Consider the following 23,442-nt stretch of genomic DNA (forward strand, 5'->3'; position numbering starts at 1 on the left):
TGGAACGATTGGAATCTGGAAGGGGAATAGGGCTCAAGATTTATGACGTGTCCCTTATTAACTTGTATGCCCCTTCCGGCAGCTCACATAGATCTGACAGAACACGATTTTTTAAAGACGAGGTAATCTACTTATTACGCAAAAACCCCAGTCACCTTATCATGGGGGGTGATTTTAATTGCGTCCTCAACAGGAAAGATCAGAGTCCGAATTTTAATTATTCTGCTGAATTAAAACATCTCGTTACTAGCTTAAAGCTAAAGGATGCTTGGGAATGCCAACACCCTGCTATTGTCGAGTACACCTATGCAACATCCAATGCATGCAGCAGAATCGATAGATTCTACATTACCGAAAATCTCGAAACAGCTCTATTGAAAACAGAAACGATTCCTGTCTACTTTTCGGACCATTCCGGTGTGTTGGCCTGTATAAATTTACAAGCGCAGCCAATCCGCCGCTTCAAAAACCAGTGGAATTTAAATGTCTCGCTGTTACAAGACCGTGAATTAGAAGATCAGATAAAAGACGCATGGGCGTTGTGCCTGCGTGCTCTTCCTAGATTCGCTACTACCATAGACTGGTGGACAAAAATGACAAAGCCGAAACTTAGGAAGACGATCATGCAATATAGCTTTCAGAGGGCCAGAGATCTTAAAAACACTATTGAGTTCTATTACTCAGTACTCAGAGAGCTATATGGTCAAACATCTGGTTCACATCTTCGCCTGACAGATATCAAAAAAATTAAGGCTAAATTACTCAGCATTAAGAGGCATCAGCTGGAAGGACTTAAAATAAAATCCAAGGCGAAATCTGTATCAGAGGACGAAACAACTTCCCTATACCACCTTCTGAAGCACGCTAAAAACAGAAGAACGATGCTTATCGACGAATTACGGACGACTAATGGTACAAGTCTTAGGACACAGAAAGAGATTCTGAATGAGATCTATCACTACTTCGATGAATTATATTCTGCAACTTCCAGCTGCGAGGAATCTATTGATGATTTCCTCGACTTTCTTGTGCCACAGCTGACGGATGATGACAACGTTACGTTCCTGTCGCACGTCTGTAATGAGGACGTTTATGAGACTCTGTGTACCTCCCCTCTGAATAAATCCCCAGGTCCTGATGGTCTACCTGCAGAATTTTATGTCCATTATTGGCCGATAGTGGGAGGGACAATTACAGCGATTGTAAATGAAGTTCTTCAGGGCGCAATGATACCCTCTGAATTTAAAGAAAGTAAAATAGTCCTTATCCCCAAAACTAAAGGACACAAAGATCTTACTAACTTCCGACCAATTTCGTTGCTCAATGCGGACTATAAAATAATAGCAAGAATTCTCAACAAGAAAATTTCATCCTTAGCAAGTAGACTGATTAGTCCGTATCAACACTGCATTGCAGGTAAAACTCTGTTTCACAATTTAGCGGAATTTCGGGACATAATTGCAATCACTTCCGTCACTAACATCAAATGTGCCCTGGTTTTCCTGGATTTTCATAAAGCATTCGATCTCGTGAATCATATCTACCTTTTCAAGACGTTAAAAAAACTCGGTTTCCAGGAACGAGCCTTAAACGTAATAAAAAACGTGGCGACAGGAATAAACGCATGCATAGCAGTTAACAGTCAGGCTACGCGAAAATTACAAATACGACGCGGTGTTCCTCAGGGAAGCCCCCTTTCTATGTCACTATTTGCCATTTCACTGGACCCATTTCTTAAACGTATTCACGATAAATTAACAGGTATAACACTGTCAGGGTGCAAAACAGCTATAAAAGCTTATGCCGATGATGTAGGCGTCATCATCAGAAATAATGACGATGTAACTACGTTAGCTGCAGAGATTCAGACTTACTGCAGTGCATCTGGGGCAAATTCAAATGAAAAGAAAAGCAAAATTTTACATCTTAGGGGTTTTGAGCACATAAACGTAGAGTGGGCAAAGCTGGTCAGGCAGCATACGACGCTTGGTGTCACATTAACCGCATGCCCAATGAAAATGACTGCGTTGAATTGGAAAGCTGCAGCACGGAAAGTGCAGGGTGCTATAATGGAAAATTTATCACGGAATATGAATCAGATTCAGAGGATTAAGTACATCAACACGTGTATATTAGCTACAGCATACCACACTGCTCAGCTCTTTCCACTACCCAAAATGATAGCCAAGAACATAACGTCCCGAATCACAAATTTCCTGTGGAAAGGAGAACTGTTTCGAGTAACCGCCAAAGTGGCCACCTTACATCCCCGAAATGGTGGTTTAGGTCTAATCAATATTACGAACAAAGCCTCTGCACTCTTCGTCAAAAGGCAACTAACTATCATTAGAGAAGTACCGGAAAGTATTTCAAGCCGACTTTTTGAAATTCTAAAGCCTCGCAGCCTGCAGCCTCCTATTGATGTGCAAAAAATTAACAATCGTCTCCAGCACGTGCGAGCCTTTTATATTGAACTAAGCTACTTGAGGGACGAAGTTACACGCCTACGTCACTTAACGTCAAGAGATATTATGCGGGTCTGGCAGACATGTGAAGGAAAGAATAAAGTAGAGAGACAGTTTCCTCACATACACTGGACTGCTATCTGGCAAAACATCAATTTAAAAGTTTTATCTTCTGACACGAGAACAGCATGGTACAAAGCCGTTAATAATATCCTTAGCACCAACGAAAGATTATATGAAATTGGTCTCAGTGACACCAATCTATGTCAACGATGTCGACTAGTGGACACAATTATCCATAGATACACTTGCAGCGGCAATATACATATCTGGAATTGGCTCAAAGTGCAAATAGCTCTCATTACAAGGTCTTCACCTCAGTACATCTCGCTGTCAGTGCTGCACAGACCACAAGACCGTTATTTTCCAGAGACGAAGAATAATGCCGTCTATTGGCTCCTAGGAAATTATGTAACTTACGTAACTCTTGACGCTGGAACTGACACGGTTACAGATTTCAAGATATACTTACAGTGCAAATACCACAAAATACGTACGTATGCAGACCACAAGAAGAAATATGGTAATATGCTACAAATTATATTTGATAGAATGGGGATAGGCTAAAACCCATCAACCTAAAGCACACAGTATTGAGTGACTATATTACTACGTGCAGAAGCATTGTCTGTTTCATTTCCAATACTTTCCTTTTTGTTGATTTTCCACTATGACAAAACGGTCAAAAACGACAACTAATAAAAAATTAGAAAAAAATAAAAAAAAATAAAAAAAATGAAGGCAGGAACAACCAGTAGAACATTGAGTTGTATTTTTTCATTTTGTGCACACGAAGAGCCATTACTTATTTCACGAACGAATTCTTTTCATTTAATCATGATAATATAACAAACCATACAAAAAAAAAAAAAAAAAAAAAAAAAAAATTCAAAAAAAAATTTAAATAAATTAAAAACAACAAATTGCTAAAGTGGGCAGTTGTATTTTTGGATCGTAGGAGCAAAAAGGTCGAAAATCAGTGATGGGTATGGTGGAGACATTCTGGCCAGGCCTCAGATTATTTTTGACCCCTGCCCACTTTGCCTCCGTCTGCCAATCACTGAAAAAAAAAAAAAAAAAAAAAAAAAAAAAAAAAGTCGGTAGAGCATGAGACTCTTAATCTCAGGGTCGTGGGTTCGAACCCAAAAAATAAAAATAAATAACAAACACTAAAAAAAAAAAAAAAAAAAAAAAAAGTTGGTTAGAGCGAAAAAAAAAAAAAAAAAAAAAAAAAAAAAAAGTGGTTAAGGCGTCTGACTAGAAATCAGATTCCCTCTGGGAGCGTAGGTTCGAGTCCTACCGACTGCGTCGGTTTTTTTTATTTTTTGTTTCAGAAGAGAGAGCAGAAAATTTCGCAGTTTGCCTGTCGTTTTGGTACCTCGCTACACCTCACCTCTCACAGTCGTTTATAGCGCCTGTCCTTTTGATAAGGGCGAATTCCAAGCGTCAGCTTTCGCGTCAGCCGAGCAAAGTCGGGACAAGTCGGGACATACTACAGGATGGCCTGCGTGGAGCGACGACGGAAAGAAAACGTTAATTCAACAGCACGTGGCTCACATACTCATACGCATAGATTTGCGCCCGTTGCGGTGGCCGGGAATCGAACGCGGCTCAACTGCTCGGAAGGCAACTATGCTCACCATTACACTACCACCGCACAGCCGCTGCTCGCAACGCCGCGCTGTGTCGGCTTCCCGCCCGCCGGCAGTGGCCCACGGTGATAGTAGCTGTAGGCGCTTTACGAGGTAGGAGGGTGCATTCGGGCAGCGCCTCCACGCACGCTGCGTCTTTGGGCAAGGCTCGTCGCCGCGGCCGCAACGTTACTCACGCAATAGTGACGAGCGGTCGCTTTGAGGCAGTGTAGTGGGGGACTCCGCGTGTGTAGCACTTTTTTCGGTTGTATCCGACGTCGCTGGGTGGCAATCCCACTTTCCCTGCAGACAGCTGCTCGGGAATATGCTCGGGAAGGACGGACGTCATCGGACGTCCGCCCCCAACAAATGCAACTAACAAAATGAGAACAACAACTAAAAAAGTGGTAGGTTGTTCGACTACCACGCGGGCGGCCCGGCTTCGATTCCCGGCCGATGCATCGTTTTGCTGTTCTCGCTATAGTGCTGCCGCGCCGATTGCTCGCTTGAGGTGCGCCAGCCTCAGGAATGTATAGCAGGATTCGCTGTGAGAAGAACCAAACATGCAGCACGCAAGAGACCCTACTTGGACGGCCGCGTGCTGTTACTGAACTCCAGCGTCGGCCTGGCCCTACAGGCCGCTGTGTTCAGGTGCCGCAAGGGCGATGTACTGTAACCTCAGGCAGTGCTGCTTTCCGTCGTTAAAAAAGCTGCGGCAGCAGTTTACTCTAGCAAGTCGGGAAAGCACGCGTAGCGACACAACAGATTCCTGAGAAAGCGCAAACTGTCTATCTCTAATATGTGAGACTTACCAAGATTCCTGGGATGCTGGTTGCAACGAGCCTCGGTAGCGCAGTAGGTAGCGCGTAAGTCTCATAATCTTAAGGTCGTGAGTTCGATCCTCACCCGGGGCATTTAATTTGCTGTACATCACGGCTGAATTAACGGCGTTGCTATTGCTAGCGAACGAACTTAATTGTCGTTTGTTATCCACAAGGAGTCCACGCCTCAGCGTCACAATGTTTACTTCCAATTATGGCAAGGTACAACTTTGATCATTCTCCTCCCCTGTTATGAGTGAAATATGATGCAAACAGCAATGAATAGACAGTTTCGAGCTGTGCGCCATGCCAGTCTGCACGCACAAAAATGCTCGCAAACAGAGAACAACACTGAGTCCGGATTGAGCACGAAATGCGAGAAGAGAGGGAGTAAATCTCACGTTTCTCGAGCAAATCCGGTGTGGTCTAGTGGCTAGGATACCTGGCTTTCACCCAGGAGGCCCGGGTTCGATTCCCGGTACCGGAAGGGAAGTTTTTGCGCACACGACCCTCCATCTTTTGGCCTTCCAACCTTCGTTTGTCGCCCACCTTCCGGAGCTTCAACCGAACGTAATCGGGGGAAGCAGGCACAGGATGCAATTACTGTCAGCACCGGGATAAAGGGAGAAGAGGCACTGGTCCGCTGTTGGGGTGCTACCAGCGTCAGTGGGAAGTCGGTGAAGTCGCCAGTTGCGCCAGAAGCCAGCAATTACCGTAGTATGCCTACACACGCGTTCCAGTTATTCACATTGCTTGCAGTCGCTCCATGCACAACAAGCGTGAGCCCGGATAGCTCAGTCGGTAGAGCATTAGGCTTTTAACCTAAGGGTCCAGGGTTCGAATCCCTGTTCGGGCGAAGATTTTAACGCTTCCGTAATGGCTCGTCTCGTAGCGCTGGTAGCCCTGCCGTAATCAGTGCACCGAGTTCGTTTCCTGTCAACATTCTGCGCAGACCGGTTGCATTTTTCACGATTCGAGGGAAGCTTTAGCTACGAGCAGTCGTGGCCGAGTGGTTAAGGCGTCTGACTAGAAATCAGATTCCCTCTGGGAGCGTAGGTTCGAGTCCTACCGACTGCGTCGGTTTTTTTTATTTTTTGTTTCAGAAGAGAGAGCAGAAAATTTCGCAGTTTGCCTGTCGTTTTGGTACCTCGCTACACCTCACCTCTCACAGTCGTTTATAGCGCCTGTCCTTTTGATAAGGGCGAATTCCAAGCGTCAGCTTTCGCGTCAGCCGAGCAAAGTCGGGACAAGTCGGGACATACTACAGGATGGCCTGCGTGGAGCGACGACGGAAAGAAAACGTTAATTCAACAGCACGTGGCTCACATACTCATACGCATAGATTTGCGCCCGTTGCGGTGGCCGGGAATCGAACGCGGCTCAACTGCTCGGAAGGCAACTATGCTCACCATTACACTACCACCGCACAGCCGCTGCTCGCAACGCCGCGCTGTGTCGGCTTCCCGCCCGCCGGCAGTGGCCCACGGTGATAGTAGCTGTAGGCGCTTTACGAGGTAGGAGGGTGCATTCGGGCAGCGCCTCCACGCACGCTGCGTCTTTGGGCAAGGCTCGTCGCCGCGGCCGCAACGTTACTCACGCAATAGTGACGAGCGGTCGCTTTGAGGCAGTGTAGTGGGGGACTCCGCGTGTGTAGCACTTTTTTCGGTTGTATCCGACGTCGCTGGGTGGCAATCCCACTTTCCCTGCAGACAGCTGCTCGGGAATATGCTCGGGAAGGACGGACGTCATCGGACGTCCGCCCCCAACAAATGCAACTAACAAAATGAGAACAACAACTAAAAAAGTGGTAGGTTGTTCGACTACCACGCGGGCGGCCCGGCTTCGATTCCCGGCCGATGCATCGTTTTGCTGTTCTCGCTATAGTGCTGCCACGCCGATTGCTCGCTTGAGGTGCGCCAGCCTCAGGAATGTATAGCAGGATTCGCTGTGAGAAGAACCAAACATGCAGCACGCAAGAGACCCTACTTGGACGGCCGCGTGCTGTTACTGAACTCCAGCGTCGGCCTGGCCCTACAGGCCGCTGTGTTCAGGTGCCGCAAGGGCGATGTACTGTAACCTCAGGCAGTGCTGCTTTCCGTCGTTAAAAAAGCTGCGGCAGCAGTTTACTCTAGCAAGTCGGGAAAGCACGCGTAGCGACACAACAGATTCCTGAGAAAGCGCAAACTGTCTATCTCTAATATGTGAGACTTACCAAGATTCCTGGGATGCTGGTTGCAACGAGCCTCGGTAGCGCAGTAGGTAGCGCGTAAGTCTCATAATCTTAAGGTCGTGAGTTCGATCCTCACCCGGGGCATTTAATTTGCTGTACATCACGGCTGAATTAACGGCGTTGCTATTGCTAGCGAACGAACTTAATTGTCGTTTGTTATCCACAAGGAGTCCACGCCTCAGCGTCACAATGTTTACTTCCAATTATGGCAAGGTACAACTTTGATCATTCTCCTCCCCTGTTATGAGTGAAATATGATGCAAACAGCAATGAATAGACAGTTTCGAGCTGTGCGCCATGCCAGTCTGCACGCGCAAAAATGCTCGCAAACAGAGAACAACACTGAGTCCGGATTGAGCACGAAATGCGAGAAGAGAGGGAGTAAATCTCACGTTTCTCGAGCAAATCCGGTGTGGTCTAGTGGCTAGGATACCTGGCTTTCACCCAGGAGGCCCGGGTTCGATTCCCGGTACCGGAAGGGAAGTTTTTGCGCACACGACCCTCCATCTTTTGGCCTTCCAACCTTCGTTTGTCGCCCACCTTCCGGAGCTTCAACCGAACGTAATCGGGGGAAGCAGGCACAGGATGCAATTACTGTCAGCACCGGGATAAAGGGAGAAGAGGCACTGGTCCGCTGTTGGGGTGCTACCAGCGTCAGTGGGAAGTCGGTGAAGTCGCCAGTTGCGCCAGAAGCCAGCAATTACCGTAGTACGCCTACACACGCGTTCCAGTTATTCACATTGCTTGCAGTCGCTCCATGCACTACAAGCGTGAGCCCGGATAGCTCAGTCGGTAGAGCATTAGGCTTTTAACCTAAGGGTCCAGGGTTCGAATCCCTGTTCGGGCGAAGATTTTAACGCTTCCGTAATGGCTCGTCTCGTAGCGCTGGTAGCCCTGCCGTAATCAGTGCACCGAGTTCGTTTCCTGTCAACATTCTGCGCAGACCGGTTGCATTTTTCACGATTCGAGGGAAGCTTTAGCTACGAGCAGTCGTGGCCGAGTGGTTAAGGCGTCTGACTAGAAATCAGATTCCCTCTGGGAGCGTAGGTTCGAGTCCTACCGACTGCGTCGGTTTTTTTTATTTTTTGTTTCAGAAGAGAGAGCAGAAAATTTCGCAGTTTGCCTGTCGTTTTGGTACCTCGCTACACCTCACCTCTCACAGTCGTTTATAGCGCCTGTCCTTTTGATAAGGGCGAATTCCAAGCGTCAGCTTTCGCGTCAGCCGAGCAAAGTCGGGACAAGTCGGGACATACTACAGCATGGCCTGCGTGGAGCGACGACGGAAAGAAAACGTTAATTCAACAGCACGTGGCTCACATACTCATACGCATAGATTTGCGCCCGTTGCGGTGGCCGGGAATCGAACGCGGCTCAACTGCTCGGAAGGCAACTATGCTCACCATTACACTACCACCGCACAGCCGCTGCTCGCAACGCCGCGCTGTGTCGGCTTCCCGCCCGCCGGCAGTGGCCCACGGTGATAGTAGCTGTAGGCGCATTACGAGGTAGGAGGGTGCATTCGGGCAGCGCCTCCACGCACGCTGCGTCTTTGGGCAAGGCTCGTCGCCGCGGCAGCAACGTTACTCACGCAATAGTGACGAGCGGTCGCTTTGAGGCAGTGTAGTGGGGGACTCCGCGTGTGTAGCACTTTTTTCGGTTGTATCCGACGTCGCTGGGTGGCAATCCCACTTTCCCTGCAGACAGCTGCTCGGGAATATGCTCGGGAAGCACGGACGTCATCGGACGTCCGCCCCCAACAAATGCAACTAACAAAATGAGAACAACAACTAAAAAAGTGGTAGGTTGTTCGACTACCACGCGGGCGGCCCGGCTTCGATTCCCGGCCGATGCATCGTTTTGCTGTTCTCGCTATAGTGCTGCCGCGCCGATTGCTCGCTTGAGGTGCGCCAGCCTCAGGAATGTATAGCAGGATTCGCTGTGAGAAGAACCAAACATGCAGCACGCAAGAGACCCTACTTGGACGGCCGCGTGCTGTTACTGAACTCCAGCGTCGGCCTGGCCCTACAGGCCGCTGTGTTCAGGTGCCGCAAGGGCGATGTACTGTAACCTCAGGCAGTGCTGCTTTCCGTCGTTAAAAAAGCTGCGGCAGCAGTTTACTCTAGCAAGTCGGGAAAGCACGCGTAGCGACACAACAGATTCCTGAGAAAGCGCAAACTGTCTATCTCTAATATGTGAGACTTACCAAGATTCCTGGGATGATGGTTGCAACGAGCCTCGGTAGCGCAGTAGGTAGCGCGTAAGTCTCATAATCTTAAGGTCGTGAGTTCGATCCTCACCTGGGGCATTTAATTTGCTGTACATCACGGCTGAATTAACGGCGTTGCTATTGCTAGCGAACGAACTTAATTGTCGTTTGTTATCCACAAGGAGTCCACGCCTCAGCGTCACAATGTTTACTTCCAATTATGGCAAGGTACAACTTTGATCATTCACCTCCCCTGTTATGAGTGAAATATGATGCAAACAGCAATGAATAGACAGTTTCGAGCTGTGCGCCATGCCAGTCTGCACGCGCAAAAATGCTCGCAAACAGAGAACAACACTGAGTCCGGATTGAGCACGAAATGCGAGAAGAGAGGGAGTAAATCTCACGTTTCTCGAGCAAATCCGGTGTGGTCTAGTGGCTAGGACACCTGGCTTTCACCCAGGAGGCCCGGGTTCGATTCCCGGTACCGGAAGGGAAGTTTTTGCGCACACGACCCTCCATCTTTTGGCCTTCCAACCTTCGTTTGTCGCCCACCTTCCGGAGCTTCAACCGAACGTAATCGGGGGAAGCAGGCACAGGATGCAATTACTGTCAGCACCGGGATAAAGGGAGAAGAGGCACTGGTCCGCTGTTGGGGTGCTACCAGCGTCAGTGGGAAGTCGGTGAAGTCGCCAGTTGCGCCAGAAGCCAGCAATTACCGTAGTACGCCTACACACGCGTTCCAGTTATTCACATTGCTTGCAGTCGCTCCATGCACTACAAGCGTGAGCCCGGATAGCTCAGTCGGTAGAGCATTAGGCTTTTAACCTAAGGGTCCAGGGTTCGAATCCCTGTTCGGGCGAAGATTTTAACGCTTCCGTAATGGCTCGTCTCGTAGCGCTGGTAGCCCTGCCGTAATCAGTGCACCGAGTTCGTTTCCTGTCAACATTCTGCGCAGACCGGTTGCATTTTTCACGATTCGAGGGAAGCTTTAGCTACGAGCAGTCGTGGCCGAGTGGTTAAGGCGTCTGACTAGAAATCAGATTCCCTCTGGGAGCGTAGGTTCGAGTCCTACCGACTGCGTCGGTTTTTTTTATTTTTTGTTTCAGAAGAGAGAGCAGAAAATTTCGCAGTTTGCCTGTCGTTTTGGTACCTCGCTACACCTCACCTCTCACAGTCGTTTATAGCGCCTGTCCTTTTGATAAGGGCGAATTCCAAGCGTCAGCTTTCGCGTCAGCCGAGCAAAGTCGGGACAAGTCGGGACATACTACAGCATGGCCTGCGTGGAGCGACGACGGAAAGAAAACGTTAATTCAACAGCACGTGGCTCACATACTCATACGCATAGATTTGCGCCCGTTGCGGTGGCCGGGAATCGAACGCGGCTCAACTGCTCGGAAGGCAACTATGCTCACCATTACACTACCACCGCACAGCCGCTGCTCGCAACGCCGCGCTGTGTCGGCTTCCCGCCCGCCGGCAGTGGCCCACGGTGATAGTAGCTGTAGGCGCATTACGAGGTAGGAGGGTGCATTCGGGCAGCGCCTCCACGCACGCTGCGTCTTTGGGCAAGGCTCGTCGCCGCGGCAGCAACGTTACTCACGCAATAGTGACGAGCGGTCGCTTTGAGGCAGTGTAGTGGGGGACTCCGCGTGTGTAGCACTTTTTTCGGTTGTATCCGACGTCGCTGGGTGGCAATCCCACTTTCCCTGCAGACAGCTGCTCGGGAATATGCTCGGGAAGCACGGACGTCATCGGACGTCCGCCCCCAACAAATGCAACTAACAAAATGAGAACAACAACTAAAAAAGTGGTAGGTTGTTCGACTACCACGCGGGCGGCCCGGCTTCGATTCCCGGCCGATGCATCGTTTTGCTGTTCTCGCTATAGTGCTGCCGCGCCGATTGCTCGCTTGAGGTGCGCCAGCCTCAGGAATGTATAGCAGGATTCGCTGTGAGAAGAACCAAACATGCAGCACGCAAGAGACCCTACTTGGACGGCCGCGTGCTGTTACTGAACTCCAGCGTCGGCCTGGCCCTACAGGCCGCTGTGTTCAGGTGCCGCAAGGGCGATGTACTGTAACCTCAGGCAGTGCTGCTTTCCGTCGTTAAAAAAGCTGCGGCAGCAGTTTACTCTAGCAAGTCGGGAAAGCACGCGTAGCGACACAACAGATTCCTGAGAAAGCGCAAACTGTCTATCTCTAATATGTGAGACTTACCAAGATTCCTGGGATGATGGTTGCAACGAGCCTCGGTAGCGCAGTAGGTAGCGCGTAAGTCTCATAATCTTAAGGTCGTGAGTTCGATACTCACCCGGGGCATTTAATTTGCTGTACATCACGGCTGAATTAACGGCGTTGCTATTGCTAGCGAACGAACTTAATTGTCGTTTGTTATCCACAAGGAGTCCACGCCTCAGCGTCACAATGTTTACTTCCAATTATGGCAAGGTACAACTTTGATCATTCACCTCCCCTGTTATGAGTGAAATATGATGCAAACAGCAATGAATAGACAGTTTCGAGCTGTGCGCCATGCCAGTCTGCACGCGCAAAAATGCTCGCAAACAGAGAACAACACTGAGTCCGGATTGAGCACGAAATGCGAGAAGAGAGGGAGTAAATCTCACGTTTCTCGAGCAAATCCGGTGTGGTCTAGTGGCTAGGATACCTGGCTTTCACCCAGGAGGCCCGGGTTCGATTCCCGGTACCGGAAGGGAAGTTTTTGCGCACACGACCCTCCATCTTTTGGCCTTCCAACCTTCGTTTGTCGCCCACCTTCCGGAGCTTCAACCGAACGTAATCGGGGGAAGCAGGCACAGGATGCAATTACTGTCAGCACCGGGATAAAGGGAGAAGAGGCACTGGTCCGCTGTTGGGGTGCTACCAGCGTCAGTGGGAAGTCGGTGAAGTCGCCAGTTGCGCCAGAAGCCAGCAATTACCGTAGTACGCCTACACACGCGTTCCAGTTATTCACATTGCTTGCAGTCGCTCCATGCACAACAAGCGTGAGCCCGGATAGCTCAGTCGGTAGAGCATCAGGCTTTTAACCTAAGGGTCCAGGGTTCGAATCCCTGTTCGGGCGAAGATTTTAACGCTTCCGTAATGGCTCGTCTCGTAGCGCTGGTAGCCCTGCCGTAATCAGTGCACCGAGTTCGTTTCCTGTCAACATTCTGCGCAGACCGGTTGCATTTTTCACGATTCGAGGGAAGCTTTAGCTACGAGCAGTCGTGGCCGAGTGGTTAAGGCGTCTGACTAGAAATCAGATTCCCTGTGGGAGCGTAGGTTCGAGTCCTACCGACTGCGTCGGTTTTTTTTATTTTTTGTTTCAGAAGAGAGAGCAGAAAATTTCGCAGTTTGCCTGTCGTTTTGGTACCTCGCTACACCTCACCTCTCACAGTCGTTTATAGCGCCTGTCCTTTTGATAAGGGCGAATTCCAAGCGTCAGCTTTCGCGTCAGCCGAGCAAAGTCGGGACAAGTCGGGACATACTACAGGATGGCCTGCGTGGAGCGACGACGGAAAGAAAACGTTAATTCAACAGCACGTGGCTCACATACTCATACGCATAGATTTGCGCCCGTTGCGGTGGCCGGGAATCGAACGCGGCTCAACTGCTCGGAAGGCAACTATGCTCACCATTACACTACCACCGCACAGCCGCTGCTCGCAACGCCGCGCTGTGTCGGCTTCCCGCCCGCCGGCAGTGGCCCACGGTGATAGTAGCTGTAGGCGCTTTACGAGGTAGGAGGGTGCATTCGGGCAGCGCCTCCACGCACGCTGCGTCTTTGGGCAAGGCTCGTCGCCGCGGCCGCAACGTTACTCACGCAATAGTGACGAGCGGTCGCTTTGAGGCAGTGTAGTGGGGGACTCCGCGTGTGTAGCACTTTTTTCGGTTGTATCCGACGTCGCTGGGTGGCAATCCCACTTTCCCTGCAGACAGCTGCTCGGGAATATGCTCGGGAAGCACGGACGTCATCGGACGTCCGCCCCCAACAAATGCAACTAACAAAATGAGAACAACAACTAAAAAAGTGGTAGGTTGTTCGACTACCACGCGGGCGGCCCGGCTTCGATTCCCGGCCGATGCATCGTTTTGCTGTTCTCGCTATAGTGCTGCCGCGCCGATTGCTCGCTTGAGGTGCGCCAGCCTCAGGAATGTATAGCAGGATTCGCTGTGAGAAGAACCAAACATGCAGCACGCAAGAGACCCTACTTGGACGGCCGCGTGCTGTTACTGAACTCCAGCGTCGGCCTGGCCCTACAGGCCGCTGTGTTCAGGTGCCGCAAGGGCGATGTACTGTAACCTCAGGCAGTGCTGCTTTCCGTCGTTAAAAAAGCTGCGGCAGCAGTTTACTCTAGCAAGTCGGGAAAGCACGCGTAGCGACACAACAGATTCCTGAGAAAGCGCAAACTGTCTATCTCTAATATGTGAGACTTACCAAGATTCCTGGGATGATGGTTGCAACGAGCCTCGGTAGCGCAGTAGGTAGCGCGTAAGTCTCATAATCTTAAGGTCGTGAGTTCGATCCTCACCCGGGGCATTTAATTTGCTGTACATCACGGCTGAATTAACGGCGTTGCTATTGCTAGCGAACGAACTTAATTGTCGTTTGTTATCCACAAGGAGTCCACGCCTCAGCGTCACAATGTTTACTTCCAATTATGGCAAGGTACAACTTTGATCATTCTCCTCCCCTGTTATGAGTGAAATATGATGCAAACAGCAATGAATAGACAGTTTCGAGCTGTGCGCCATGCCAGTCTGCACGCGCAAAAATGCTCGCAAACAGAGAACAACACTGAGTCCGGATTGAGCACGAAATGCGAGAAGAGAGGGAGTAAATCTCACGTTTCTCGAGCAAATCCGGTGTGGTCTAGTGGCTAGGATACCTGGCTTTCACCCAGGAGGCCCGGGTTCGATTCCCGGTACCGGAAGGGAAGTTTTTGCGCACACGACCCTCCATCGTTTGGCCTTCCAACCTTCGTTTGTCGCCCACCTTCCGGAGCTTCAACCGAACGTAATCGGGGGAAGCAGGCACAGGATGCAATTACTGTCAGCACCGGGATAAAGGGAGAAGAGGCACTGGTCCGCTGTTGGGGTGCTACCAGCGTCAGTGGGAAGTCGGTGAAGTCGCCAGTTGCGCCAGAAGCCAGCAATTACCGTAGTACGCCTACACACGCGTTCCAGTTATTCACATTGCTTGCAGTCGCTCCATGCACAACAAGCGTGAGCCCGGATAGCTCAGTCGGTAGAGCATTAGGCTTTTAACCTAAGGGTCCAGGGTTCGAATCCCTGTTCGGGCGAAGATTTTAACGCTTCCGTAATGGCTCGTCTTGTAGCGCTGGTAGCCCTGCCGTAATCAGTGCACCGAGTTCGTTTCCTGTCAACATTCTGCGCAGACCGGTTGCATTTTTCACGATTCGAGGGAAGCTTTAGCTACGAGCAGTCGTGGCCGAGTGGTTAAGGCGTCTGACTAGAAATCAGATTCCCTCTGGGAGCGTAGGTTCGAGTCCTACCGACTGCGTCGGTTTTTTTTATTTTTTGTTTCAGAAGAGAGAGCAGAAAATTTCGCAGTTTGCCTGTCGTTTTGGTACCTCGCTACACCTCACCTCTCACAGTCGTTTATAGCGCCTGTCCTTTTGATAAGGGCGAATTCCAAGCGTCAGCTTTCGCGTCAGCCGAGCAAAGTCGGGACAAGTCGGGACATACTACAGCATGGCCTGCGTGGAGCGACGACGGAAAGAAAACGTTAATTCAACAGCACGTGGCTCACATACTCATACGCATAGATTTGCGCCCGTTGCGGTGGCCGGGAATCGAACGCGGCTCAACTGCTCGGAAGGCAACTATGCTCACCATTACACTACCACCGCACAGCCGCTGCTCGCAACGCCGCGCTGTGTCGGCTTCCCGCCCGCCGGCAGTGGCCCACGGTGATAGTAGCTGTAGGCGCTTTACGAGGTAGGAGGGTGCATTCGGGCAGCGCCTCCACGCACGCTGCGTCTTTGGGCAAGGCTCGTCGCCGCGGCCGCAACGTTACTCACGCAATAGTGACGAGCGGTCGCTTTGAGGCAGTGTAGTGGGGGACTCCGCGTGTGAAGCACTTTTTTCGGTTGTATCCGACGTCGCTGGGTGGCAATCCCACTTTCCCTGCAGACAGCTGCTCGGGAATATGCTCGGGAAGCACGGACGTCATCGGACGTCCGCCCCCAACAAATGCAACTAACAAAATGAGAACAACAACTAAAAAAGTGGTAGGTTGTTCGACTACCACGCGGGCGGCCCGGCTTCGATTCCCGGCCGATGCATCGTTTTGCTGTTCTCGCTATAGTGCTGCCGCGCCGATTGCTCGCTTGAGGTGCGCCAGCCTCAGGAATGTATAGCAGGATTCGCTGTGAGAAGAACCAAACATGCAGCACGCAAGAGACCCTACTTGGACGGCCGCGTGCTGTTACTGAACTCCAGCGTCGGCCTGGCCCTACAGGCCGCTGTGTTCAGGTGCCGCAAGGGCGATGTACTGTAACCTCAGGCAGTGCTGCTTTCCGTCGTTAAAAAAGCTGCGGCAGCAGTTTACTCTAGCAAGTCGGGAAAGCACGCGTAGCGACACAACAGATTCCTGAGAAAGCGCAAACTGTCTATCTCTAATATGTGAGACTTACCAAGATTCCTGGGATGATGGTTGCAACGAGCCTCGGTAGCGCAGTAGGTAGCGCGTAAGTCTCATAATCTTAAGGTCGTGAGTTCGATACTCACCTGGGGCATTTAATTTGCTGTACATCACGGCTGAATTAACGGCGTTGCTATTGCTAGCGAACGAACTTAATTGTCGTTTGTTATCCACAAGGAGTCCACGCCTCAGCGTCACAATGTTTACTTCCAATTATGGCAAGGTACAACTTTGATCATTCACCTCCCCTGTTATGAGTGAAATATGATGCAAACAGCAATGAATAGACAGTTTCGAGCTGTGCGCCATGCCAGTCTGCACGCGCAAAAATGCTCGCAAACAGAGAACAACACTGAGTCCGGATTGAGCACGAAATGCGAGAAGAGAGGGAGTAAATCTCACGTTTCTCGAGCAAATCCGGTGTGGTCTAGTGGCTAGGATACCTGGCTTTCACCCAGGAGGCCCGGGTTCGATTCCCGGTACCGGAAGGGAAGTTTTTGCGCACACGACCCTCCATCTTTTGGCCTTCCAACCTTCGTTTGTCGCCCACCTTCCGGAGCTTCAACCGAACGTAATCGGGGGAAGCAGGCACAGGATGCAATTACTGTCAGCACCGGGATAAAGGGAGAAGAGGCACTGGTCCGCTGTTGGGGTGCTACCAGCGTCAGTGGGAAGTCGGTGAAGTCGCCAGTTGCGCCAGAAGCCAGCAATTACCGTAGTACGCCTACACACGCGTTCCAGTTATTCACATTGCTTGCAGTCGCTCCATGCACAACAAGCGTGAGCCCGGATAGCTCAGTCGGTAGAGCATCAGGCTTTTAACCTAAGGGTCCAGGGTTCGAATCCCTGTTCGGGCGAAGATTTTAACGCTTCCGTAATGGCTCGTCTCGTAGCGCTGGTAGCCCTGCCGTAATCAGTGCACCGAGTTCGTTTCCTGTCAACATTCTGCGCAGACCGGTTGCATTTTTCACGATTCGAGGGAAGCTTTAGCTACGAGCAGTCGTGGCCGAGTGGTTAAGGCGTCTGACTAGAAATCAGATTCCCTCTGGGAGCGTAGGTTCGAGTCCTACCGACTGCGTCGGTTTTTTTTATTTTTTGTTTCAGAAGAGAGAGCAGAAAATTTCGCAGTTTGCCTGTCGTTTTGGTACCTCGCTACACCTCACCTCTCACAGTCGTTTATAGCGCCTGTCCTTTTGATAAGGGCGAATTCCAAGCGTCAGCTTTCGCGTCAGCCGAGCAAAGTCGGGACAAGTCGGGACATACTACAGGATGGCCTGCGTGGAGCGACGACGGAAAGAAAACGTTAATTCAACAGCACGTGGCTCACATACTCATACGCATAGATTTGCGCCCGTTGCGGTGGCCGGGAATCGAACGCGGCTCAACTGCTCGGAAGGCAACTATGCTCACCATTACACTACCACCGCACAGCCGCTGCTCGCAACGCCGCGCTGTGTCGGCTTCCCGCCCGCCGGCAGTGGCCCACGGTGATAGTAGCTGTAGGCGCTTTACGAGGTAGGAGGGTGCATTCGGGCAGCGCCTCCACGCACGCTGCGTCTTTGGGCAAGGCTCGTCGCCGCGGCCGCAACGTTACTCACGCAATAGTGACGAGCGGTTGCTTTGAGGCAGTGTAGTGGGGGACTCCGCGTGTGTAGCACTTTTTTCGGTTGTATCCGACGTCGCTGGGTGGCAATCCCACTTTCCCTGCAGACAGCTGCTCGGGAATATGCTCGGGAAGCACGGACGTCATCGGACGTCCGCCCCCAACAAATGCAACTAACAAAATGAGAACAACAACTAAAAAAGTGGTAGGTTGTTCGACTACCACGCGGGCGGCCCGGCTTCGATTCCCGGCCGATGCATCGTTTTGCTGTTCTCGCTATAGTGCTGCCGCGCCGATTGCTCGCTTGAGGTGCGCCAGCCTCAGGAATGTATAGCAGGATTCGCTGTGAGAAGAACCAAACATGCAGCACGCAAGAGACCCTACTTGGACGGCCGCGTGCTGTTACTGAACTCCAGCGTCGGCCTGGCCCTACAGGCCGCTGTGTTCAGGTGCCGCAAGGGCGATGTACTGTAACCTCAGGCAGTGCTGCTTTCCGTCGTTAAAAAAGCTGCGGCAGCAGTTTACTCTAGCAAGTCGGGAAAGCACGCGTAGCGACACAACAGATTCCTGAGAAAGCGCAAACTGTCTATCTCTAATATGTGAGACTTACCAAGATTCCTGGGATGATGGTTGCAACGAGCCTCGGTAGCGCAGTAGGTAGCGCGTAAGTCTCATAATCTTAAGGTCGTGAGTTCGATCCTCACCCGGGGCATTTAATTTGCTGTACATCACGGCTGAATTAACGGCGTTGCTATTGCTAGCGAACGAACTTAATTGTCGTTTGTTATCCACAAGGAGTCCACGCCTCAGCGTCACAATGTTTACTTCCAATTATGGCAAGGTACAACTTTGATCATTCTCCTCCCCTGTTATGAGTGAAATATGATGCAAACAGCAATGAATAGACAGTTTCGAGCTGTGCGCCATGCCAGTCTGCACGCGCAAAAATGCTCGCAAACAGAGAACAACACTGAGTCCGGATTGAGCACGAAATGCGAGAAGAGAGGGAGTAAATCTCACGTTTCTCGAGCAAATCCGGTGTGGTCTAGTGGCTAGGATACCTGGCTTTCACCCAGGAGGCCCGGGTTCGATTCCCGGTACCGGAAGGGAAGTTTTTGCGCACACGACCCTCCATCGTTTGGCCTTCCAACCTTCGTTTGTCGCCCACCTTCCGGAGCTTCAACCGAACGTAATCGGGGGAAGCAGGCACAGGATGCAATTACTGTCAGCACCGGGATAAAGGGAGAAGAGGCACTGGTCCGCTGTTGGGGTGCTACCAGCGTCAGTGGGAAGTCGGTGAAGTCGCCAGTTGCGCCAGAAGCCAGCAATTACCGTAGTACGCCTACACACGCGTTCCAGTTATTCACATTGCTTGCAGTCGCTCCATGCACAACAAGCGTGAGCCCGGATAGCTCAGTCGGTAGAGCATTAGGCTTTTAACCTAAGGGTCCAGGGTTCGAATCCCTGTTCGGGCGAAGATTTTAACGCTTCCGTAATGGCTCGTCTTGTAGCGCTGGTAGCCCTGCCGTAATCAGTGCACAGAGTTCGTTTCCTGTCAACATTCTGCGCAGACCGGTTGCATTTTTCACGATTCGAGGGAAGCTTTAGCTACGAGCAGTCGTGGCCGAGTGGTTAAGGCGTCTGACTAGAAATCAGATTCCCTCTGGGAGCGTAGGTTCGAGTCCTACCGACTGCGTCGGTTTTTTTTATTTTTTGTTTCAGAAGAGAGAGCAGAAAATTTCGCAGTTTGCCTGTCGTTTTGGTACCTCGCTACACCTCACCTCTCACAGTCGTTTATAGCGCCTGTCCTTTTGATAAGGGCGAATTCCAAGCGTCAGCTTTCGCGTCAGCCGAGCAAAGTCGGGACAAGTCGGGACATACTACAGCATGGCCTGCGTGGAGCGACGACGGAAAGAAAACGTTAATTCAACAGCACGTGGCTCACATACTCATACGCATAGATTTGCGCCCGTTGCGGTGGCCGGGAATCGAACGCGGCTCAACTGCTCGGAAGGCAACTATGCTCACCATTACACTACCACCGCACAGCCGCTGCTCGCAACGCCGCGCTGTGTCGGCTTCCCGCCCGCCGGCAGTGGCCCACGGTGATAGTAGCTGTAGGCGCTTTACGAGGTAGGAGGGTGCATTCGGGCAGCGCCTCCACGCACGCTGCGTCTTTGGGCAAGGCTCGTCGCCGCGGCCGCAACGTTACTCACGCAATAGTGACGAGCGGTCGCTTTGAGGCAGTGTAGTGGGGGACTCCGCGTGTGAAGCACTTTTTTCGGTTGTATCCGACGTCGCTGGGTGGCAATCCCACTTTCCCTGCAGACAGCTGCTCGGGAATATGCTCGGGAAGCACGGACGTCATCGGACATCCGCCCCCAACAAATGCAACTAACAAAATGAGAACAACAACTAAAAAAGTGGTAGGTTGTTCGACTACCACGCGGGCGGCCCGGCTTCGATTCCCGGCCGATGCATCGTTTTGCTGTTCTCGCTATAGTGCTGCCGCGCCGATTGCTCGCTTGAGGTGCGCCAGCCTCAGGAATGTATAGCAGGATTCGCTGTGAGAAGAACCAAACATGCAGCACGCAAGAGACCCTACTTGGACGGCCGCGTGCTGTTACTGAACTCCAGCGTCGGCCTGGCCCTACAGGCCGCTGTGTTCAGGTGCCGCAAGGGCGATGTACTGTAACCTCAGGCAGTGCTGCTTTCCGTCGTTAAAAAAGCTGCGGCAGCAGTTTACTCTAGCAAGTCGGGAAAGCACGCGTAGCGACACAACAGATTCCTGAGAAAGCGCAAACTGTCTATCTCTAATATGTGAGACTTACCAAGATTCCTGGGATGATGGTTGCAACGAGCCTCGGTAGCGCAGTAGGTAGCGCGTAAGTCTCATAATCTTAAGGTCGTGAGTTCGATCCTCACCCGGGGCATTTAATTTGCTGTACATCACGGCTGAATTAACGGCGTTGCTATTGCTAGCGAACGAACTTAATTGTCGTTTGTTATCCACAAGGAGTCCACGCCTCAGCGTCACAATGTTTACTTCCAATTATGGCAAGGTACAACTTTGATCATTCTCCTCCCCTGTTATGAGTGAAATATGATGCAAACAGCAATGAATAGACAGTTTCGAGCTGTGCGCCATGCCAGTCTGCACGCGCAAAAATGCTCGCAAACAGAGAACAACACTGAGTCCGGATTGAGCACGAAATGCGAGAAGAGAGGGAGTAAATCTCACGTTTCTCGAGCAAATCCGGTGTGGTCTAGTGGCTAGGACACCTGGCTTTCACCCAGGAGGCCCGGGTTCGATTCCCGGTACCGGAAGGGAAGTTTTTGCGCACACGACCCTCCATCTTTTGGCCTTCCAACCTTCGTTTGTCGCCCACCTTCCGGAGCTTCAACCGAACGTAATCGGGGGAAGCAGGCACAGGATGCAATTACTGTCAGCACCGGGATAAAGGGAGAAGAGGCACTGGTCCGCTGTTGGGGTGCTACCAGCGTCAGTGGGAAGTCGGTGAAGTCGCCAGTTGCGCCAGAAGCCAGCAATTACCGTAGTACGCCTACACACGCGTTCCAGTTATTCACATTGCTTGCAGTCGCTCCATGCACTACAAGCGTGAGCCCGGATAGCTCAGTCGGTAGAGCATTAGGCTTTTAACCTAAGGGTCCAGGGTTCGAATCCCTGTTCGGGCGAAGATTTTAACGCTTCCGTAATGGCTCGTCTCGTAGCGCTGGTAGCCCTGCCGTAATCAGTGCACCGAGTTCGTTTCCTGTCAACATTCTGCGCAGACCGGTTGCATTTTTCACGATTCGAGGGAAGCTTTAGCTACGAGCAGTCGTGGCCGAGTGGTTAAGGCGTCTGACTAGAAAACAGATTCCCTCTGGGAGCGTAGGTTCGAGTCCTACCGACTGCGTCGGTTTTTTTTATTTTTTGTTTCAGAAGAGAGAGCAGAAAATTTCGCAGTTTGCCTGTCGTTTTGGTACCTCGCTACACCTCACCTCTCACAGTCGTTTATAGCGCCTGTCCTTTTGATAAGGGCGAATTCCAAGCGTCAGCTTTCGCGTCAGCCGAGCAAAGTCGGGACAAGTCGGGACATACTACAGCATGGCCTGCGTGGAGCGACGACGGAAAGAAAACGTTAATTCAACAGCACGTGGCTCACATACTCATACGCATAGATTTGCGCCCGTTGCGGTGGCCGGGAATCGAACGCGGCTCAACTGCTCGGAAGGCAACTATGCTCACCATTACACTACCACCGCACAGCCGCTGCTCGCAACGCCGCGCTGTGTCGGCTTCCCGCCCGCCGGCAGTGGCCCACGGTGATAGTAGCTGTAGGCGCTTTACGAGGTAGGAGGGTGCATTCGGGCAGCGCCTCCACGCACGCTGCGTCTTTGGGCAAGGCTCGTCGCCGCGGCCGCAACGTTACTCACGCAATAGTGACGAGCGGTCGCTTTGAGGCAGTGTAGTGGGGGACTCCGCGTGTGTAGCACTTTTTTCGGTTGTATCCGACGTCGCTGGGTGGCAATCCCACTTTCCCTGCAGACAGCTGCTCGGGAATATGCTCGGGAAGCACGGACGTCATCGGACGTCCGCCCCCAACAAATGCAACTAACAAAATGAGAACAACAACTAAAAAAGTGGTAGGTTGTTCGACTACCACGCGGGCGGCCCGGCTTCGATTCCCGGCCGATGCATCGTTTTGCTGTTCTCGCTATAGTGCTGCCGCGCCGATTGCTCGCTTGAGGTGCGCCAGCCTCAGGAATGTATAGCAGGATTCGCTGTGAGAAGAACCAAACATGCAGCACGCAAGAGACCCTACTTGGACGGCCGCGTGCTGTTACTGAACTCCAGCGTCGGCCTGGCCCTACAGGCCGCTGTGTTCAGGTGCCGCAAGGGCGATGTACTGTAACCTCAGGCAGTGCTGCTTTCCGTCGTTAAAAAAGCTGCGGCAGCAGTTTACTCTAGCAAGTCGGGAAAGCACGCGTAGCGACACAACAGATTCCTGAGAAAGCGCAAACTGTCTATCTCTAATATGTGAGACTTACCAAGATTCCTGGGATGATGGTTGCAACGAGCCTCGGTAGCGCAGTAGGTAGCGCGTAAGTCTCATAATCTTAAGGTCGTGAGTTCGATCCTCACCCGGGGCATTTAATTTGCTGTAAATCACGGCTGAATTAACGGCGTTGCTATTGCTAGCGAACGAACTTAATTGTCGTTTGTTATCCACAAGGAGTCCACGCCTCAGCGTCACAATGTTTACTTCCAATTATGGCAAGGTACAACTTTGATCATTCTCCTCCCCTGTTATGAGTGAAATATGATGCAAACAGCAATGAATAGACAGTTTCGAGCTGTGCGCCATGCCAGTCTGCACGCGCAAAAATGCTCGCAAACAGATAACAACACTGAGTCCGGATTGAGCACGAAATGCGAGAAGAGAGGGAGTAAATCTCACGTTTCTCGAGCAAATCCGGTGTGGTCTAGTGGCTAGGATACCTGGCTTTCACCCAGGAGGCCCGGGTTCGATTCCCGGTACCGGAAGGGAAGTTTTTGCGCACACGACCCTCCATCTTTTGGCCTTCCAACCTTCGTTTGTCGCCCACCTTCCGGAGCTTCAACCGAACGTAATCGGGGGAAGCAGGCACAGGATGCAATTACTGTCAGCACCGGGATAAAGGGAGAAGAGGCACTGGTCCGCTGTTGGGGTGCTACCAGCGTCAGTGGGAAGTCGGTGAAGTCGCCAGTTGCGCC

General features: G+C 51.4%; 43 non-coding genes across 43 annotated transcripts; 34 read left to right on the forward strand and 9 right to left on the reverse strand.

Moving 5' to 3' along the window:
* Positions 1–4,110: 4,110 nt before the first annotated feature.
* Trnag-ucc (transfer RNA glycine (anticodon UCC)) lies at positions 4,111–4,182 on the reverse strand. Its single transcript has one exon. It is a non-coding gene; the product is annotated as a tRNA-Gly (tRNA).
* Positions 4,183–4,997: 815 nt separating this feature from the next.
* On the forward strand, positions 4,998–5,070 carry Trnam-cau (transfer RNA methionine (anticodon CAU)). The gene has a single exon. It is a non-coding gene; the product is annotated as a tRNA-Met (tRNA).
* A 322-nt stretch (positions 5,071–5,392) lies between these two features.
* Trnae-uuc (transfer RNA glutamic acid (anticodon UUC)) lies at positions 5,393–5,464 on the forward strand. Its single transcript has one exon. It is a non-coding gene; the product is annotated as a tRNA-Glu (tRNA).
* Positions 5,465–5,760: 296 nt separating this feature from the next.
* Positions 5,761–5,833, forward strand: Trnak-uuu (transfer RNA lysine (anticodon UUU)). Its single transcript has one exon. It is a non-coding gene; the product is annotated as a tRNA-Lys (tRNA).
* A 139-nt stretch (positions 5,834–5,972) lies between these two features.
* Trnas-aga (transfer RNA serine (anticodon AGA)) lies at positions 5,973–6,054 on the forward strand. The gene has a single exon. It is a non-coding gene; the product is annotated as a tRNA-Ser (tRNA).
* A 277-nt stretch (positions 6,055–6,331) lies between these two features.
* Trnag-ucc (transfer RNA glycine (anticodon UCC)) lies at positions 6,332–6,403 on the reverse strand. The gene has a single exon. It is a non-coding gene; the product is annotated as a tRNA-Gly (tRNA).
* An 815-nt stretch (positions 6,404–7,218) lies between these two features.
* On the forward strand, positions 7,219–7,291 carry Trnam-cau (transfer RNA methionine (anticodon CAU)). The gene has a single exon. It is a non-coding gene; the product is annotated as a tRNA-Met (tRNA).
* Positions 7,292–7,613: 322 nt separating this feature from the next.
* Trnae-uuc (transfer RNA glutamic acid (anticodon UUC)) lies at positions 7,614–7,685 on the forward strand. The gene has a single exon. It is a non-coding gene; the product is annotated as a tRNA-Glu (tRNA).
* A 296-nt stretch (positions 7,686–7,981) lies between these two features.
* On the forward strand, positions 7,982–8,054 carry Trnak-uuu (transfer RNA lysine (anticodon UUU)). Its single transcript has one exon. It is a non-coding gene; the product is annotated as a tRNA-Lys (tRNA).
* Positions 8,055–8,193: 139 nt separating this feature from the next.
* On the forward strand, positions 8,194–8,275 carry Trnas-aga (transfer RNA serine (anticodon AGA)). Its single transcript has one exon. It is a non-coding gene; the product is annotated as a tRNA-Ser (tRNA).
* A 277-nt stretch (positions 8,276–8,552) lies between these two features.
* On the reverse strand, positions 8,553–8,624 carry Trnag-ucc (transfer RNA glycine (anticodon UCC)). Its single transcript has one exon. It is a non-coding gene; the product is annotated as a tRNA-Gly (tRNA).
* An 815-nt stretch (positions 8,625–9,439) lies between these two features.
* Positions 9,440–9,512, forward strand: Trnam-cau (transfer RNA methionine (anticodon CAU)). The gene has a single exon. It is a non-coding gene; the product is annotated as a tRNA-Met (tRNA).
* Positions 9,513–9,834: 322 nt separating this feature from the next.
* Positions 9,835–9,906, forward strand: Trnae-uuc (transfer RNA glutamic acid (anticodon UUC)). The gene has a single exon. It is a non-coding gene; the product is annotated as a tRNA-Glu (tRNA).
* A 296-nt stretch (positions 9,907–10,202) lies between these two features.
* On the forward strand, positions 10,203–10,275 carry Trnak-uuu (transfer RNA lysine (anticodon UUU)). Its single transcript has one exon. It is a non-coding gene; the product is annotated as a tRNA-Lys (tRNA).
* Positions 10,276–10,414: 139 nt separating this feature from the next.
* On the forward strand, positions 10,415–10,496 carry Trnas-aga (transfer RNA serine (anticodon AGA)). Its single transcript has one exon. It is a non-coding gene; the product is annotated as a tRNA-Ser (tRNA).
* Positions 10,497–10,773: 277 nt separating this feature from the next.
* Trnag-ucc (transfer RNA glycine (anticodon UCC)) lies at positions 10,774–10,845 on the reverse strand. The gene has a single exon. It is a non-coding gene; the product is annotated as a tRNA-Gly (tRNA).
* An 815-nt stretch (positions 10,846–11,660) lies between these two features.
* Positions 11,661–11,733, forward strand: Trnam-cau (transfer RNA methionine (anticodon CAU)). Its single transcript has one exon. It is a non-coding gene; the product is annotated as a tRNA-Met (tRNA).
* A 322-nt stretch (positions 11,734–12,055) lies between these two features.
* On the forward strand, positions 12,056–12,127 carry Trnae-uuc (transfer RNA glutamic acid (anticodon UUC)). The gene has a single exon. It is a non-coding gene; the product is annotated as a tRNA-Glu (tRNA).
* A 296-nt stretch (positions 12,128–12,423) lies between these two features.
* Positions 12,424–12,496, forward strand: Trnak-uuu (transfer RNA lysine (anticodon UUU)). Its single transcript has one exon. It is a non-coding gene; the product is annotated as a tRNA-Lys (tRNA).
* A 139-nt stretch (positions 12,497–12,635) lies between these two features.
* Trnas-aga (transfer RNA serine (anticodon AGA)) lies at positions 12,636–12,717 on the forward strand. The gene has a single exon. It is a non-coding gene; the product is annotated as a tRNA-Ser (tRNA).
* Positions 12,718–12,994: 277 nt separating this feature from the next.
* On the reverse strand, positions 12,995–13,066 carry Trnag-ucc (transfer RNA glycine (anticodon UCC)). Its single transcript has one exon. It is a non-coding gene; the product is annotated as a tRNA-Gly (tRNA).
* Positions 13,067–13,881: 815 nt separating this feature from the next.
* On the forward strand, positions 13,882–13,954 carry Trnam-cau (transfer RNA methionine (anticodon CAU)). Its single transcript has one exon. It is a non-coding gene; the product is annotated as a tRNA-Met (tRNA).
* A 322-nt stretch (positions 13,955–14,276) lies between these two features.
* On the forward strand, positions 14,277–14,348 carry Trnae-uuc (transfer RNA glutamic acid (anticodon UUC)). Its single transcript has one exon. It is a non-coding gene; the product is annotated as a tRNA-Glu (tRNA).
* A 296-nt stretch (positions 14,349–14,644) lies between these two features.
* Positions 14,645–14,717, forward strand: Trnak-uuu (transfer RNA lysine (anticodon UUU)). The gene has a single exon. It is a non-coding gene; the product is annotated as a tRNA-Lys (tRNA).
* A 139-nt stretch (positions 14,718–14,856) lies between these two features.
* On the forward strand, positions 14,857–14,938 carry Trnas-aga (transfer RNA serine (anticodon AGA)). The gene has a single exon. It is a non-coding gene; the product is annotated as a tRNA-Ser (tRNA).
* A 277-nt stretch (positions 14,939–15,215) lies between these two features.
* On the reverse strand, positions 15,216–15,287 carry Trnag-ucc (transfer RNA glycine (anticodon UCC)). The gene has a single exon. It is a non-coding gene; the product is annotated as a tRNA-Gly (tRNA).
* Positions 15,288–16,102: 815 nt separating this feature from the next.
* On the forward strand, positions 16,103–16,175 carry Trnam-cau (transfer RNA methionine (anticodon CAU)). Its single transcript has one exon. It is a non-coding gene; the product is annotated as a tRNA-Met (tRNA).
* A 322-nt stretch (positions 16,176–16,497) lies between these two features.
* On the forward strand, positions 16,498–16,569 carry Trnae-uuc (transfer RNA glutamic acid (anticodon UUC)). Its single transcript has one exon. It is a non-coding gene; the product is annotated as a tRNA-Glu (tRNA).
* A 296-nt stretch (positions 16,570–16,865) lies between these two features.
* Trnak-uuu (transfer RNA lysine (anticodon UUU)) lies at positions 16,866–16,938 on the forward strand. The gene has a single exon. It is a non-coding gene; the product is annotated as a tRNA-Lys (tRNA).
* A 139-nt stretch (positions 16,939–17,077) lies between these two features.
* Trnas-aga (transfer RNA serine (anticodon AGA)) lies at positions 17,078–17,159 on the forward strand. Its single transcript has one exon. It is a non-coding gene; the product is annotated as a tRNA-Ser (tRNA).
* Positions 17,160–17,436: 277 nt separating this feature from the next.
* On the reverse strand, positions 17,437–17,508 carry Trnag-ucc (transfer RNA glycine (anticodon UCC)). Its single transcript has one exon. It is a non-coding gene; the product is annotated as a tRNA-Gly (tRNA).
* An 815-nt stretch (positions 17,509–18,323) lies between these two features.
* Positions 18,324–18,396, forward strand: Trnam-cau (transfer RNA methionine (anticodon CAU)). The gene has a single exon. It is a non-coding gene; the product is annotated as a tRNA-Met (tRNA).
* A 322-nt stretch (positions 18,397–18,718) lies between these two features.
* Positions 18,719–18,790, forward strand: Trnae-uuc (transfer RNA glutamic acid (anticodon UUC)). Its single transcript has one exon. It is a non-coding gene; the product is annotated as a tRNA-Glu (tRNA).
* A 296-nt stretch (positions 18,791–19,086) lies between these two features.
* Trnak-uuu (transfer RNA lysine (anticodon UUU)) lies at positions 19,087–19,159 on the forward strand. The gene has a single exon. It is a non-coding gene; the product is annotated as a tRNA-Lys (tRNA).
* A 139-nt stretch (positions 19,160–19,298) lies between these two features.
* On the forward strand, positions 19,299–19,380 carry Trnas-aga (transfer RNA serine (anticodon AGA)). Its single transcript has one exon. It is a non-coding gene; the product is annotated as a tRNA-Ser (tRNA).
* A 277-nt stretch (positions 19,381–19,657) lies between these two features.
* Trnag-ucc (transfer RNA glycine (anticodon UCC)) lies at positions 19,658–19,729 on the reverse strand. Its single transcript has one exon. It is a non-coding gene; the product is annotated as a tRNA-Gly (tRNA).
* An 815-nt stretch (positions 19,730–20,544) lies between these two features.
* On the forward strand, positions 20,545–20,617 carry Trnam-cau (transfer RNA methionine (anticodon CAU)). Its single transcript has one exon. It is a non-coding gene; the product is annotated as a tRNA-Met (tRNA).
* A 322-nt stretch (positions 20,618–20,939) lies between these two features.
* Trnae-uuc (transfer RNA glutamic acid (anticodon UUC)) lies at positions 20,940–21,011 on the forward strand. The gene has a single exon. It is a non-coding gene; the product is annotated as a tRNA-Glu (tRNA).
* A 296-nt stretch (positions 21,012–21,307) lies between these two features.
* Positions 21,308–21,380, forward strand: Trnak-uuu (transfer RNA lysine (anticodon UUU)). The gene has a single exon. It is a non-coding gene; the product is annotated as a tRNA-Lys (tRNA).
* Positions 21,381–21,519: 139 nt separating this feature from the next.
* On the forward strand, positions 21,520–21,601 carry Trnas-aga (transfer RNA serine (anticodon AGA)). The gene has a single exon. It is a non-coding gene; the product is annotated as a tRNA-Ser (tRNA).
* Positions 21,602–21,878: 277 nt separating this feature from the next.
* On the reverse strand, positions 21,879–21,950 carry Trnag-ucc (transfer RNA glycine (anticodon UCC)). The gene has a single exon. It is a non-coding gene; the product is annotated as a tRNA-Gly (tRNA).
* An 815-nt stretch (positions 21,951–22,765) lies between these two features.
* On the forward strand, positions 22,766–22,838 carry Trnam-cau (transfer RNA methionine (anticodon CAU)). The gene has a single exon. It is a non-coding gene; the product is annotated as a tRNA-Met (tRNA).
* Positions 22,839–23,160: 322 nt separating this feature from the next.
* Trnae-uuc (transfer RNA glutamic acid (anticodon UUC)) lies at positions 23,161–23,232 on the forward strand. The gene has a single exon. It is a non-coding gene; the product is annotated as a tRNA-Glu (tRNA).
* The last annotated feature ends 210 nt before the right edge of the window (positions 23,233–23,442 follow it).

Source organism: Schistocerca cancellata, unplaced genomic scaffold (genome assembly GCF_023864275.1).
Source record: "Schistocerca cancellata isolate TAMUIC-IGC-003103 unplaced genomic scaffold, iqSchCanc2.1 HiC_scaffold_411, whole genome shotgun sequence".
Taxonomy (NCBI): domain Eukaryota; kingdom Metazoa; phylum Arthropoda; class Insecta; order Orthoptera; family Acrididae; genus Schistocerca; species Schistocerca cancellata.